The sequence below is a fragment of the Cibotium barometz genome, chromosome 14 (genome assembly GCF_041138505.1).
Source record: "Cibotium barometz isolate CiBa-2024 chromosome 14, ASM4113850v1, whole genome shotgun sequence".
Classification (NCBI taxonomy): Eukaryota; Viridiplantae; Streptophyta; class Polypodiopsida; order Cyatheales; family Cibotiaceae; genus Cibotium; species Cibotium barometz.
The window spans coordinates 59,678,673-59,691,424 of NC_141059.1; positions in this window are offsets into that span (position 1 = coordinate 59,678,673).

A 12,752-nucleotide genomic window follows, 5' to 3' on the forward strand; every position below is an offset into this window, starting at 1 on the left:
TTCCTTGAACTGACTAAGCATCTTATAGATGTAATTGGATCATCTCGATCAGAAATGATCTTGACTACGTTAGAATAAAAAGTTATCCTGGTGGAATCGCCCGTGCTTTCCGGTAAAGGAAGTTTTTCCGGGTTTGGTTTTGGAACAACCGACGAATTAGTCTCTTATCCGGATATCCGTGGGCGAGGCTTCGAGTGTGGGACCCCTGTCCCGCGCGAGAAGCGCTACTTCTGCTGCCAGTACCCCGAATCTGTTGCTCGGTGGGAACAGGGATCTTACAGTAAAAAGGAGGTTGGGGGAGGAATCTTACATTCTACCCCACTTAAAAAATGCGAGATGTCCTCATCTCGCAAACTGGGATAATTTCGCAAGATGCACAAATATGAGACTTAGAGAAAAATTTTAATCAAGATTAACCACCAAGAAAAGTCTTAACGAAAGCAAGATAAGAACAAGATTTAAACTTTATTCATTCTCGGAACTTATACAGTAAAGATAGAAGAACTCTTTACACTTCCATAAGCCCGTCCATCATATGGTCACAAAAGCAGCACTCACAAGCTGCACAAGTATAGGGTAACTCATCTATGGGAATGATTCTGCTGGTTATTGCCGCACCTATCTCAGTAGTATGAGGTGATCTAACAAAAGGACCTCTGTGAGGCAAGCCAAAAACGGGATAAAGGCATATCTTCTCATGAGAGGAAGAAAACACGCTAGTAAGAAGACCCGCTCAGAAAACCCAAGATGCCTTGATCTCATGACGCAGTAGTATCGGGGACCCAAACCCAAAGCTTCAATAACCATGGCCAAGCGGACATTGTTACGAAAGTGCTGCTGACCCCAGGGTGTTACCCTAGTTATGTTTTGATAGGTCCGCCATTTGGTCTGAGCTACAGAAGTTCCTAGGTGAGGAAAAAGTGAGCGCTCATACTGTTCTATAAAGTCTTTCTTCACAGACTCTCTTGCGTCTTGAAGGTGAGAAATCATCATGGATAAAACTAGTTCTTGTTGCCAAGCCATGAAGGAGATTAAGAAAGAAAGGAGATTGATGGGAGTAAGATTACTGTGAGCGACAAGTAAAAGTTACGACTTATATAAAGGAAGGAGCTAGCGTAACCTAGAAGCCAACGGTAACTTGCCACTGAAGTTTTACCGTCTTTCCATGATTTGTGTTTGACACAATTTTCTATAGAAGGTATTAAGAACTTTGAGATGAGGAGATAAAAAAAGCTTGTAGGCTAAGTCACCTATTTTCATTGAATTCAGATATAAGGGTCACAATATCTGGGGGATAACTTCTTATACTCCCCAAGAGATAAAGAACTTCTTTTGGGCCGTACTCGAATGAAAACTAAAACCTTGGTATCCAAAACACCGATTCTCACTTCTGAACTCATTGTTCTAAATCTTTAAAATAGGTGGGACTCCTGAGAAGTATTCTAGGGAAAGGGTCTTCCTTTTTTAAATAGAAACTTTCTTTTATTTTAGAGAGGGAATAATTATAAGATCAGAAAGGGAGATTCTTACTCCTGTATACCTTGAAGGCTGGGGAGAATCTTACACTCCTTGCCATCGCCTACGTATATCGGGGAAGTTACCTTTAAAATTAGGAATTATTGTGGGACTTCTTGACTTTTCAATCCATAATCCTTCTTCCCTTGATCTTCTCCATACAATTGTGCATTTCTTGATCAATTTGGCCAAGCGCATTAGGGTTTTGAGAGAAGACGGGATTTAGGGTAAAATTCTTATGCATATGATGGGATTCTCATCATTGCCTTCCATATTGGTTGCATTGCGTCGAGCCTCCACTTTCTTATTATCATTCCCACACATTCTCCTAATGAGTTTTACTCTATACATGCAAAAAATCCAACAATTAATCACTAATGCTTCTTGCCTTGGTGAGGGCATTGTTCATTTCTCTTTGGTTGGATGACTATTGCAAGCCTTGGAGCAAGTGTACAAGGAGCATAATGCAAGCTTAATTACATTCTAAAGTTGTAATGTGAGTACATGCTTTGACTTGTAAGAAATAAAACACTCTACTCACTTCACATTGCTGGATTCTAAATCAAATTGTATAAGTTCATTTCAAACAGGTACTAAAACTTTCTAGCATGTTGAGAGCGAGTTCTATTGTCCTCTAAGCGAGTTTCTTTGAACAAACAAAAAAATCCAGCAGGGCATGGCAAAGGAGACCCCAAAAAGAAGGGGGAGTTTAGAAATGGTGCCTCATTCTTCCGTTGATTTTTAATTTTAATTTATGACATCCAAAATCAATTCCAATGTAACCACCTGTTGCTTCCTATGTTCCATCTCAGACCTTGGGTCTCCAACCATTCTCCTTGCCATTGCCTCTGTATATCAAGGCAGTTACCTTCAAAATTAGGAGATATTGTGGGATTTCTTGACTAATGTCCAAACACTAATGCTTCTTGCATTGGTTATGCCTTGGTGAGGACATTGTTTGTTTCTCTTTGGTTGAATGACTATTGCAAGCCTTGGAGCACGTGTACAAGGAGCGTAATGCAAGCTAGCTTATATGCTAAAGTTGTAATGTGAGTACATTGCTTTGAATTTTAAGAAATGGTGCCTCATTCTTTCGTTAAATTTCAATTTTAATTTATGACATTCAAAATCAATTCCAATGTAACCACATGTTGCTCCGTATGTTCCGTCTCAGGTTTGGGTCTCCAACCATTCTCCTTGCCGTCGTGTCTACATATCGGGGAAGTTACCTTCAAAATTAGAAATTATTGTGGGATTTCTTGACTTTCCAATCCATTATCCTACTTCCCTTGATCTCCTCTACACAATTGTGTGTTTCTTGATTAATTTGGCCAAGTGCATTAGGGTTTTGAGAGAAGGCGGGGTTTAGGTTATGCATATGATGGGATTCTCATCATTCTCTTGCATATTGGTTGCATTGCCTCAAGCCTCTACTTACTCTTTATTATTCCCACACATTTTTCTAATCAATTTTACTCTATACATGCAAAAAATCCAACAATTAATCACTAATGCTTCTTGCATTGGTTATGCCTTGGTGAGGGCATTGTTTATTTCTGTTTGGTTGGATGACTCTTCCAAGCCTTGGAGCAAGTGTACGCAGAGCATAATGCAAGCTTGATTACATGCTAAAGTTATATTGTGAGTATATGCTTTGAATTATAAGAAATCAAACACTCTACTCTCTTCACATTGCTGGATTCTCAATTAAATTATATAAGTTTATTTTAAACAAGCACTAGAATCTAGCATGTTGAGAGGGAGTTCTATTGTCCTCTGAGAAAGTTGCTTTGAGCAAACAAAAGATCTAGCAAGGCGTGGCAAAGTAGACCGCAAAAAGAAGAGGGAGTTTAGAAATGGTCCCTCATTCTTACGTTGAATTTCAATTTTAATTTATGACATCCAGAATCAATTCCAATGTAACCACGTGTCGCTCTGTATGTTCCTTCTTCTCAGACCTTGGGTCTCCAACCATTCTCCTTGCCATCGCCTCTGCATATCAGGGAAGTTATGTTCAAAATTAGATATTATTGTTGGATTTCCTAACTTTTCAATCCATAATCCTTCCCTTGATCTCCTCTACACAATTGTGCATTTCTTGATCAATTTGGCCGAGTGCATTAGGGTTTTGAGAGAAGACGGGATTTAGGGTAAAGTTCTTGTGCATATGATGGGATTGTCATCATTCCCTTGCATATTGGTTGCATTGCCTCAAGCCTCTACTTTCTCTTTATCATTCCCACACATTTTCTTAATCAATTTTGCTCTATACATGCAAAACATCTAACAATTAATCACTAATGCTTCTTGCATTGTTTATGCTGCCTTGGTGAGGGCATTGTTCGTTTCTCTTTGGTTGGATGGCTATTGCAAGCCTTGGAGAAGCTGTACAAGGAGCATAATGCAAGCTTGATTACATGCTAAAGTTGTAATAATGTGAGTACATGCTTTCAATTGTAAAAAATCAAACACTCTACTCTCTTCACATTATTGGATTCTCAATCAAATTGCATATGTTTATTCTAAACAAGCACTAGAATCTAGCATGTTGAGAGGGAGTTCTATTGTCCTCTGAGTGAGTTCCTTTGAGCAAAGAAAAAAATCTAGCAAGCGTGGCAAAGGAGACCCCAAAAAGAAGGGGGAGTTTAAAAATGGTGCCTCATTCTTCCGTTGAATTTCAATTTTAATTTATGACATCAAAAATCAATTTCAATGTAACCACGTGTTGCTCCGTATGTTCCATCTCAGACCTTGGGTCTCCAACCATTCTCCTTGCCATCTCCTCTGTATATCAGGTAAGTTAGCTTCAAAATTAGGACTTATTGTGGGATTTCTTGACTTTTCAATTCATAATCCCTCTTCCCTTAATCTCCTCTACACAATTGTGCATTTATTGATCAATTTGGCCAAGTGCATAAGAGGTTTTCAGAGAAGACAGGGTTTAGGGTAAAATTCTTCTACATATGATGGGATTATCATCATTCCCTTGCATATTGGTTGCATTGCCTCGAGCCTCTACTTTCTCTTTATCATTCCCACACATTCTCCTATTCAGTTTTACTCTATACATGCAAACAATCCAACAATTAATCACAAACGCTAGTTATTAAATTCACCAGGTTGGATTGGATGTTAACCAGTGGAGGGAATCTTGCCATCCGGGGACAGATCTCTCTCGAGAATGCAAGCTTGATTACATGCTAAAGTTGTAATGTGAGTACATGCTTTGAATTGTAATAAATCAAACACTCTACTCTCTTCCTATTGCTGGATTCTCAATCAAATTGTATAAGTCTATTCTAAATAAGCACTAGAATCTAGCATGTTGAGAGGGAGTTCTATTGTTCTCTGAGCGAGTTCCTTTGAGCAAAAAAAAAAACTATCAAGGCATGGCAAAGGAGACCCCAAAAAGAAGGGGGAGTTTAGAAATGGTGCCTCATTTTTGTGTTGAAATTTAATTTTAATTTATGACATCCAAAATCAATTCCAATGTAACCACCTGTTGCTCCTTATATTATGTGTCAAACCTTGGGTCTCCAACCATTCTCCTGCCATCACCTCTGTATATCGGGGAAGTTACCTTCAAAATTAGGAATTATTGTTGGATTTCTTGACTTATCAATCCATAATCCTTCTTCCCTTGATCTCCTCTACACAATTGTGCATTTCTTGATCTATTTGGCAAAGTGCATTAGGGTTTTGAGAGAAGACGGGATTTAGGGTAAAATTCTTGTGCATATGATGGGATTCTCATCATTACCTTGCATATTGGTTGCATTGCCTCGAGCCTCTACTTTCTCTTTATCATTCCCACACATTTTCCTAATCAGTTTTACTCTATACATGCAAAAAATCCAACAATTAATCACTAATGCTTTTTGCATTGGTTATGCCTTGGTGAGGGCATTGTTCGTTTCTCTTTGGTTGGATGACTATTGCAAGCCTTGGAGAAAGTGTACAAGGATCATAATGTAAGCTTGATTACATGCTAAAGTTGTAATGTGAGTACATGCTTTGAATTGTAAGAAATCAAACACTCTACTCTCTTCACATTGCTGGATTCTCAATCAGATTGTATATGTTTATTCTAAACAAGCACTAGAATCTAGCATGTTGAGAGGGAGTTCTATTGTCCTTTGAGCGAGTTCCTTTGAGAAAAGAAAAAAATCTAGCAAGCGTGGCAAAGGAGACCCCCAAAAAGAAGGGGGAGTTTAGAAATGGTGCCTCATTCTTCCGTTGAATTTCAATTTTAATTTATGACATCAAAAAGCAATTCCATTGTAACCACCTGTTGCTGCGTATGTTCCATCTCAAACCTTGGGTCTCCAACCATTCTCCTTGCCATCGCCTCTGTATATCGGGGAAGTTACCTTCAGAATTAGGACTTATCGTGGGATTTATTGACTTTTCAATTCATAATCCCTCTTCCCTTGATCTCCTCTACACAATTGTGCATTTATTGATCAATTTGGCCAAGTGCATAAGAGGTTTTCAGAAAAGACAGGGTTTAGGGTAAAATTCTTGTGCATATGATGGGATTTTCATCATTCCCTTGCATATTGGTTGCATTGCTTCGAGCCTCTACTTTCTCTTTATCATTCCCATACATTCTCCTATTCAGTTTTACTCTATACATGCAAACAGTCCAATAATTAATCACAAACGCTTCTTGAATTGGTTATGCCTTAGTGAGGGCATTGTTTGTTTCTCTTTTGTTGGATGACTATTGCAAGACCTAAAGCAAGTGTACAAGGAGCATAAAGATTTACCACGTTGGATTGGATGTTAACCAGTCGAGGGAATCTTGCCAATCTGAGGACGGATCTCTCTCGCGAATGCAAGCTTGATTACATGCTAAAGTTGTAATGTGAGTACATGCTTTGAATTGTAAGAAATCAAACACTCTACTCTCTTCACATTACTGGATTCTCAATCAAATTGTATATGTTTATTCTAAACAAGCACTAGAATCTAGCATGTTGAGAAGGAGCATAAAGATTCACTAGTTATTAAATTCACCAGGTTGGATTGGATGTTAACCAGTGGAGGGAATCTTGCCATCCGGGGACAGATCTCTCTCGAGAATGCAAGCTTGATTACATGCTAAAGCTGTAATGTGAGTACATGCTTTGAATTGTAAGAAATCAAACACTCTGCTCTCTTCCTATTGCTGGATTCTCAATCAAATTATATAAGTCTATTCTAAACAAGCACTAGAATCTAGCATGTTGAGAGGGAGTTCTATTGTCCTCTGAGCGAGTTCCTTTGAGCAAAAAAAAAAACTAGCAGGGCATGGCAAAGGAGACCCCAAAAAGAAGGGGGAGTTTAGAAATGGTGCCTCATTTTTGTGTTGAATTTCAATTTTAATTTATGACATCCAAAATCAATTCCAATGTAACCACCTGTTGCTCCTTATATTATGTGTCAGACCTTGGGTCTCCAACCATTCTCCTGCCATCACCTCTGTATATCGGGGAAGTTACCTTCAAAATTAGGAATTATTGTTGGATTTCTTGACTTTTCAATCCATAATCCTTCTTCCTTTGATCTCCTCTACACAATTTTGCATTTCTTGATCAATTTGGCCAAGTGCATTATGGCTTTGAGAAAAGACGGGGTTTAGCGTAAAGTTTTTGTGCATATGATGGGATTCTCATTATTCCGTTGCATGTTCGTTGCATTTCCTCAAGCCTCTACTTTCTCTTTATCATTCCCACACATTTTCCTAATCAGTTTCACTCTATACATGCAAGAAATCCAACAATTAATCACTAATGCTTCTTGCATTGGTTATGCCTTGGTGAGGGCATTGTTCGTTTCTATTTGGTTGGATGACTATTGCAAGCCTTGGTGAGGGCATTGTTCGTTTCTATTTGGTTGGATGACTATTGCAAGCCTTGGAGAAAGTGTACAAGGACCATGATGCAAGCTTGATTACATGCTATAGTTGTAATGTGAGTACACACTTTGAATTGTAAGAAATGAAACACTCTACTCGCTTCACATTGCTGGATTCTAAATCAAATTGTATAAGTTCATTTCAAACAGGCACTAAAACTTTCTAGCATGTTGAGAGCGAGTTCTATTGTCCTATAAGCGAGTTTCTTTGAGCAAACAAAAAAATCCAGCAGGGCATGGCAAAGGAGACCCCAAAAAGAAGGGGGAGTTTAGAAATGGTGCCTCATTCTTCCGTTGAATTTTAATTTTAATTTATGACATCCAAAATCAATTCCAATGTAACTACCTGTTGCTCCCTATGTTCTGTCTCAAACCTTGCGTGTCCAACCATTCTCCTTGCCATTGCCTCTGTATATCAGGGTAGTTACCTTCAAAATTAGGAGATATTGTGGGATTTCTTGACTTTTCAATCCATAATCCTTCATCCTTGATCTCCTCTACACAATTGTGCATTTCTTGATCAATTTGGCCAAGTGCATTAGGGTTTTGAGAGAAGACGGGGTTTAGGGTAAAATTCTTGTGCATGTGATGGGATTCTCATCATTCCCTTGCATATTGGTTGCATTGCCTCGAGCCTCTACTTTATCTTTATCATTCCCATTGCCTCTACTTTCTCTTTATCATTCCCACGCATTTTCCTAATCAGTTTCACTCTATACATGCAAAAAGTCCAACAATTAATCACTAATGCTTCTTGCATTGGTTATGCCTTGGTAAGGGCATTGTTCGTTTCTCTTTGGTTGGATGACTATTGCAAGCCTTGGAGAAAGTATACAAGGAGCGTAATGCAAGCTTGATTATATGCTAAAGTTGTAATGTGAGTACATGCGTTGAATTTTAAGAAATAAAACACTCTACTCTCTTCACATTGCTGGATTCTCAATCAAATTGTATAAGTTTATTCTAAACAAGCACTAGAATGTAGCATGTTGAGAGGGAGTTCTATTGTCCTTTGAGCGAGTTCCTTTGAGCAAACAAAAAAATCTAGTAGGTATGGGGCAAAGGAGACGCCAAAAAGAAGGAAAAGTTTAGAAATGGTGCCTCATTCTTCCGTTAAATTTCAATTTTAATTTATGACATCCAAAATCTTGATCAATTTGGCCAAGTGCATTAGGGTTTTGAGAGAAGACGGGGTTTAGGGTAAAGTTCTTGTGCATATGATGGGATTGTCATCATTCCCTTGCATATTGGTTGCATTGCCTCGAGCCTCTACTTTCTCTTTATCATTCCCACACATTTTCCTAATCAATTTTGCTCTATACATGTAAAAAATCTAACAATTAATCACCAATGCTTCTTGCATTGGTTATGCCGCCTTGGTGAGGGCATTGTTCGTTTCCCTTTGGTTGGATGACGATTGTAAGCCTTGGAGAAGGTGTACAAGGAGCATAATGCAAGCTTGATTACATGCTAAAGTTGTAATAATGTGAGTACATGCTTTGAATTGTAAAAAATCAAACACTCTACTCTCTTCACATTGCTGGATTCTAAATCAAATTGTATATGTTTATTCTAAACAAGCACAAGAATCTCGCATGTTGAGAGGGAGTTCTATTGTCCTCTGAGCGAGTTCCTTTGAGCAAAGAAAAAAATCTAGCAAGCGTGGCAAAGGAGACCCCAAAAAGAAGGGGGAGTTTAAAAATGGTGCCTCATTCTTTCGTTGAATTTCAATTTTAATTTATGACATCAAAAATCAATTTCAATGTAACCACCTATTGCTCCGTATGTTCCATCTCAGACCTTGGGTCTCCAACCATTCTCCTTGCCATCGCCTCTGTATATCGGGGAAGTTACCTTCAAAATTAAGACTTATTGTGGGATTTCTTGACTTTTCAATTCATAATCCCTCTTCCCTTGATCTCCTCTACACAATTGTGCATTTATTGATCAATTTGGCCAAGTGCATAAGAGGTTGTCAGAGAAGACCGGGTTTAGGGTAAAATTCTTGTGCATATGATGGGATTATCATCATTCCCTTGCATATTGGTTGCATTGCCTCGAGCCTCTACTTTCTCTTCATCATTCCCACACATTCTCCTATTCAGTTTTACTCTATACATGCAAACAGTCCAACAATTAATCACAAACGCTAGTTATTAAATTCATTAGGCTGCATTGGATATTAACCAGTGGAGGGAATCTTACTATCCGGGGACAGATCTCTCTCGAGAATGCAAGCTTGATTACATGCTAAAGTTGTAATGTGAGTACATGCTTTGAATTGTAATAAATCAAACACTCTACTCTCTTCCTATTGCTGGATTCTCAATCAAATTGTATAAGTCTATTCTAAACAAGCACTAGGCTAGCATGTTGAGAGGGAGTTCTATTGTCCTCTAAGCGAGTTCCTTTGAGCAAAAAAAAAAACTAGCAGGGCATGGCAAAGGAGACCCCAAAAAGAAGGGGGAGTTTAGAAATGGTGCCTCATTTTTGTGTTGAATTTGAATTTTAATTTATGACATCCAAAGTCAATTCCAATGTAACCACCTGTTGCTCCTTACATTATGTCCCAGACCTTGGGTCTCCAACCATTCTCCTGCCATCACCTCTGTATATCAGGGAAGTTACCTTTAAAATCAAGAATTATTGTTGGATTTCTTGACCTTTCAATCCATAATCCTTCTTCCCTTGATCTCCGCTACACAATTGTGCATTTCTTGATCTATTTGGCCAAGTGCATTAGGGTTATGGGGTTTAGGGTAAAATTCTTGTGCATATGATTGGATTCTCATCATTCCCTTGCATATTGGTTGCATTGCCTCGAGCCTCTACTTTCTCTTTATCATTCCCACACATTTTCCTAATCAGTTTTACTCCATACATGCAAAAAATCCAACAATTAATCACTAATGCTTCTTGCATTGGTTATGCCTTGGTGAGGGCATTGTTCGTTTCTCTTTGGTTGGATGACTATTGCAAGCCTTGGAGAAAGTATACAAGGAGCATAATGTAAGCTTGATTATATGCTAAAGTTGTAATGTGAGTACATGCTTTGAATTGTAAGAAATCAAACACTCTACTCTCTTCACATTGCTGGATTCTCAATCAAATTGCATAAGTTTTTTTTAAACAAGCACTAGAATCTAGCATGTTGAGATCAAGTTCTATTTTCCTCTGAGCGAGTTCCTTTGAGCAAACAAAAAAATCTACTAGAGCGTGGCAAAGGAGACCCCAAAAAGAAGGGCGAGTTTGGAAATGGTGCCTCATTCTTCCGTTGAATTTAAATTTTAATTTATGACATCTTAAATCAATTCCAATGTAACCACCTGTTTCTCCGTATGTTCCCTCTCAGGCTGGGTCTCCAACCATTCTCCTTGCCATCGCCTATGTATATCGGGGAAGTTACCTTCAAAATTAGGAATTATTGTGGGACTTCTTGACTTTTCAATCCATAATCCTTCTTCCCTTGATCTCCTCCATACAATTGTGCATTTCTTGATCAATTTGGCCAAGTGCATTAGGGTTTTGAGAGAAGACGGGATTTAGGGTAAAATTCTTATGGATATGATGGGATTCTCATCATTGCCTTCCATATTGGTTGCATTGCGTCGAGCCTCCACTTTCTTATTATCATTCCCACACATTCTCCTAATGAGTTTTACTCTATACATGCAAAAAATCCAACAATTAATCACTAATGCTTCTTGCCTTGGTGAGGGCATCGTTCATTTCTCTTTGGTTGGATGACTATTGCAAGCCTTGGAAGTTGGAGCAAGTGTAGAAGGAGCATAATGTAAGCTTAATTACATGCTAAAGTTGTAATGTGAGTACATGCTTTGAATTGTAAGAAATCAAACACTCTACTCGCTTCACATTGCTGGATTCTAAATCAAATTGTATAAGTTCATTTCAAACAGGCACTAAAACTTTCTAGCATGTTGAGAGCGAGTTCTATTGTCCTCTAAGCGAGTTTCTTTGAGCAAACAAAAAAATCCAGCAGGGCATGGCAAAGGAGACCCCAAAAAGAAGGGGGAGTTTAGAAATGGTGCCTCATTCTTCCGTTGAATTTTAATTTTACTTTATGACATCCAAAATCAATTCCAATGTAACCACCTGTTGCTTCCTATGTTCCATCTCAGACCTTGGGTCTCCAACCATTCTCCTTGCCATTGCCTCTGTACATCAAGGCAGTTACCTTCAAAATTAGGAGATATAGTGGGATTTCTTGACTTTTCAATCCATAATCCTTCATCCTTGATCTCCTCTACACAATTGTGCATTTCTTGATCAATTTGGCCAAGTGCACTAGGGTTTTGAGAGAAGAGGGGGTTTAGGGTAAAGTTTTTGTGCATATGATTGGATTCTCATCATTGCCTTGCATATTGGTTGCATTGCCTCGAGCCTCTACTTTCTCTTTATCATTCCCACACATTTTCCTAATCAGTTTCACTCTATACATGCAAAATGTCCAACAATTAATCACTAATGCTTCTTGCATTGGTTATGCCTTGGTGAGGACATTGTTCGTTTCTTTTTGGTTGAATGACTATTGCAAGCCTTGGAGCACGTGTACAAGGAGCGTAATGCAAGCTAGATTATATGCTAAAGTTGTAATGTGAGTACATTGCTTTGAATTTTAAGAAATGGTGCCTCATTCTTTCGTTGAATTTCAATTTTAATTTATGACATTCAAAATCAATTCCAATGTAACCACCTGTTGCTCCGTATGTTCCGTCTCTCAGGTCTGGGTCTCCAACCATTCTCCTTGCCGTCGTGTCTACATATCGGGGAAGTTACCTTCAAAATTAGAAATTATTATGAGATTTCTTGACTTTCCAATCCATTATCCTACTTCCCTTGATCTCCTCTACATAATTGTGTATTTCTTGATTAATTTGGCCAAGTGCATTAGGGTTTTGAGAGAAGGCGGGGTTTAGGTTATGCATATGATGGGATTCTCATCATTCTCTTGCATATTGGTTGCATTGCCTCAAGCCTCTACTTACTCTTTATTATTCCCACACATTTTCCTAATCAATTTTACTCTATACATGCAAAAAATCCAACAATTAATCACTAATGCTTCTTGCATTGGTTATGCCTTGGTGAGGGCATTGTTTATTTCTGTTTGGTTGGATGACTCTTCCAAGCCTTGGAGCAAGTGTACACGGAGCATAATGCAAGCTTGATTACATGCTAAAGTTATATTGTGAGTATATGCTTTGAATTATAAGAAATCAAACACTCTACTCTCTTCACATTGTTGGATTCTCAATTAAATTGTATAAGTTTATTTTAAACAAGCACTAGAATCTAGCATGTTGAGAGGGAGTTCTATT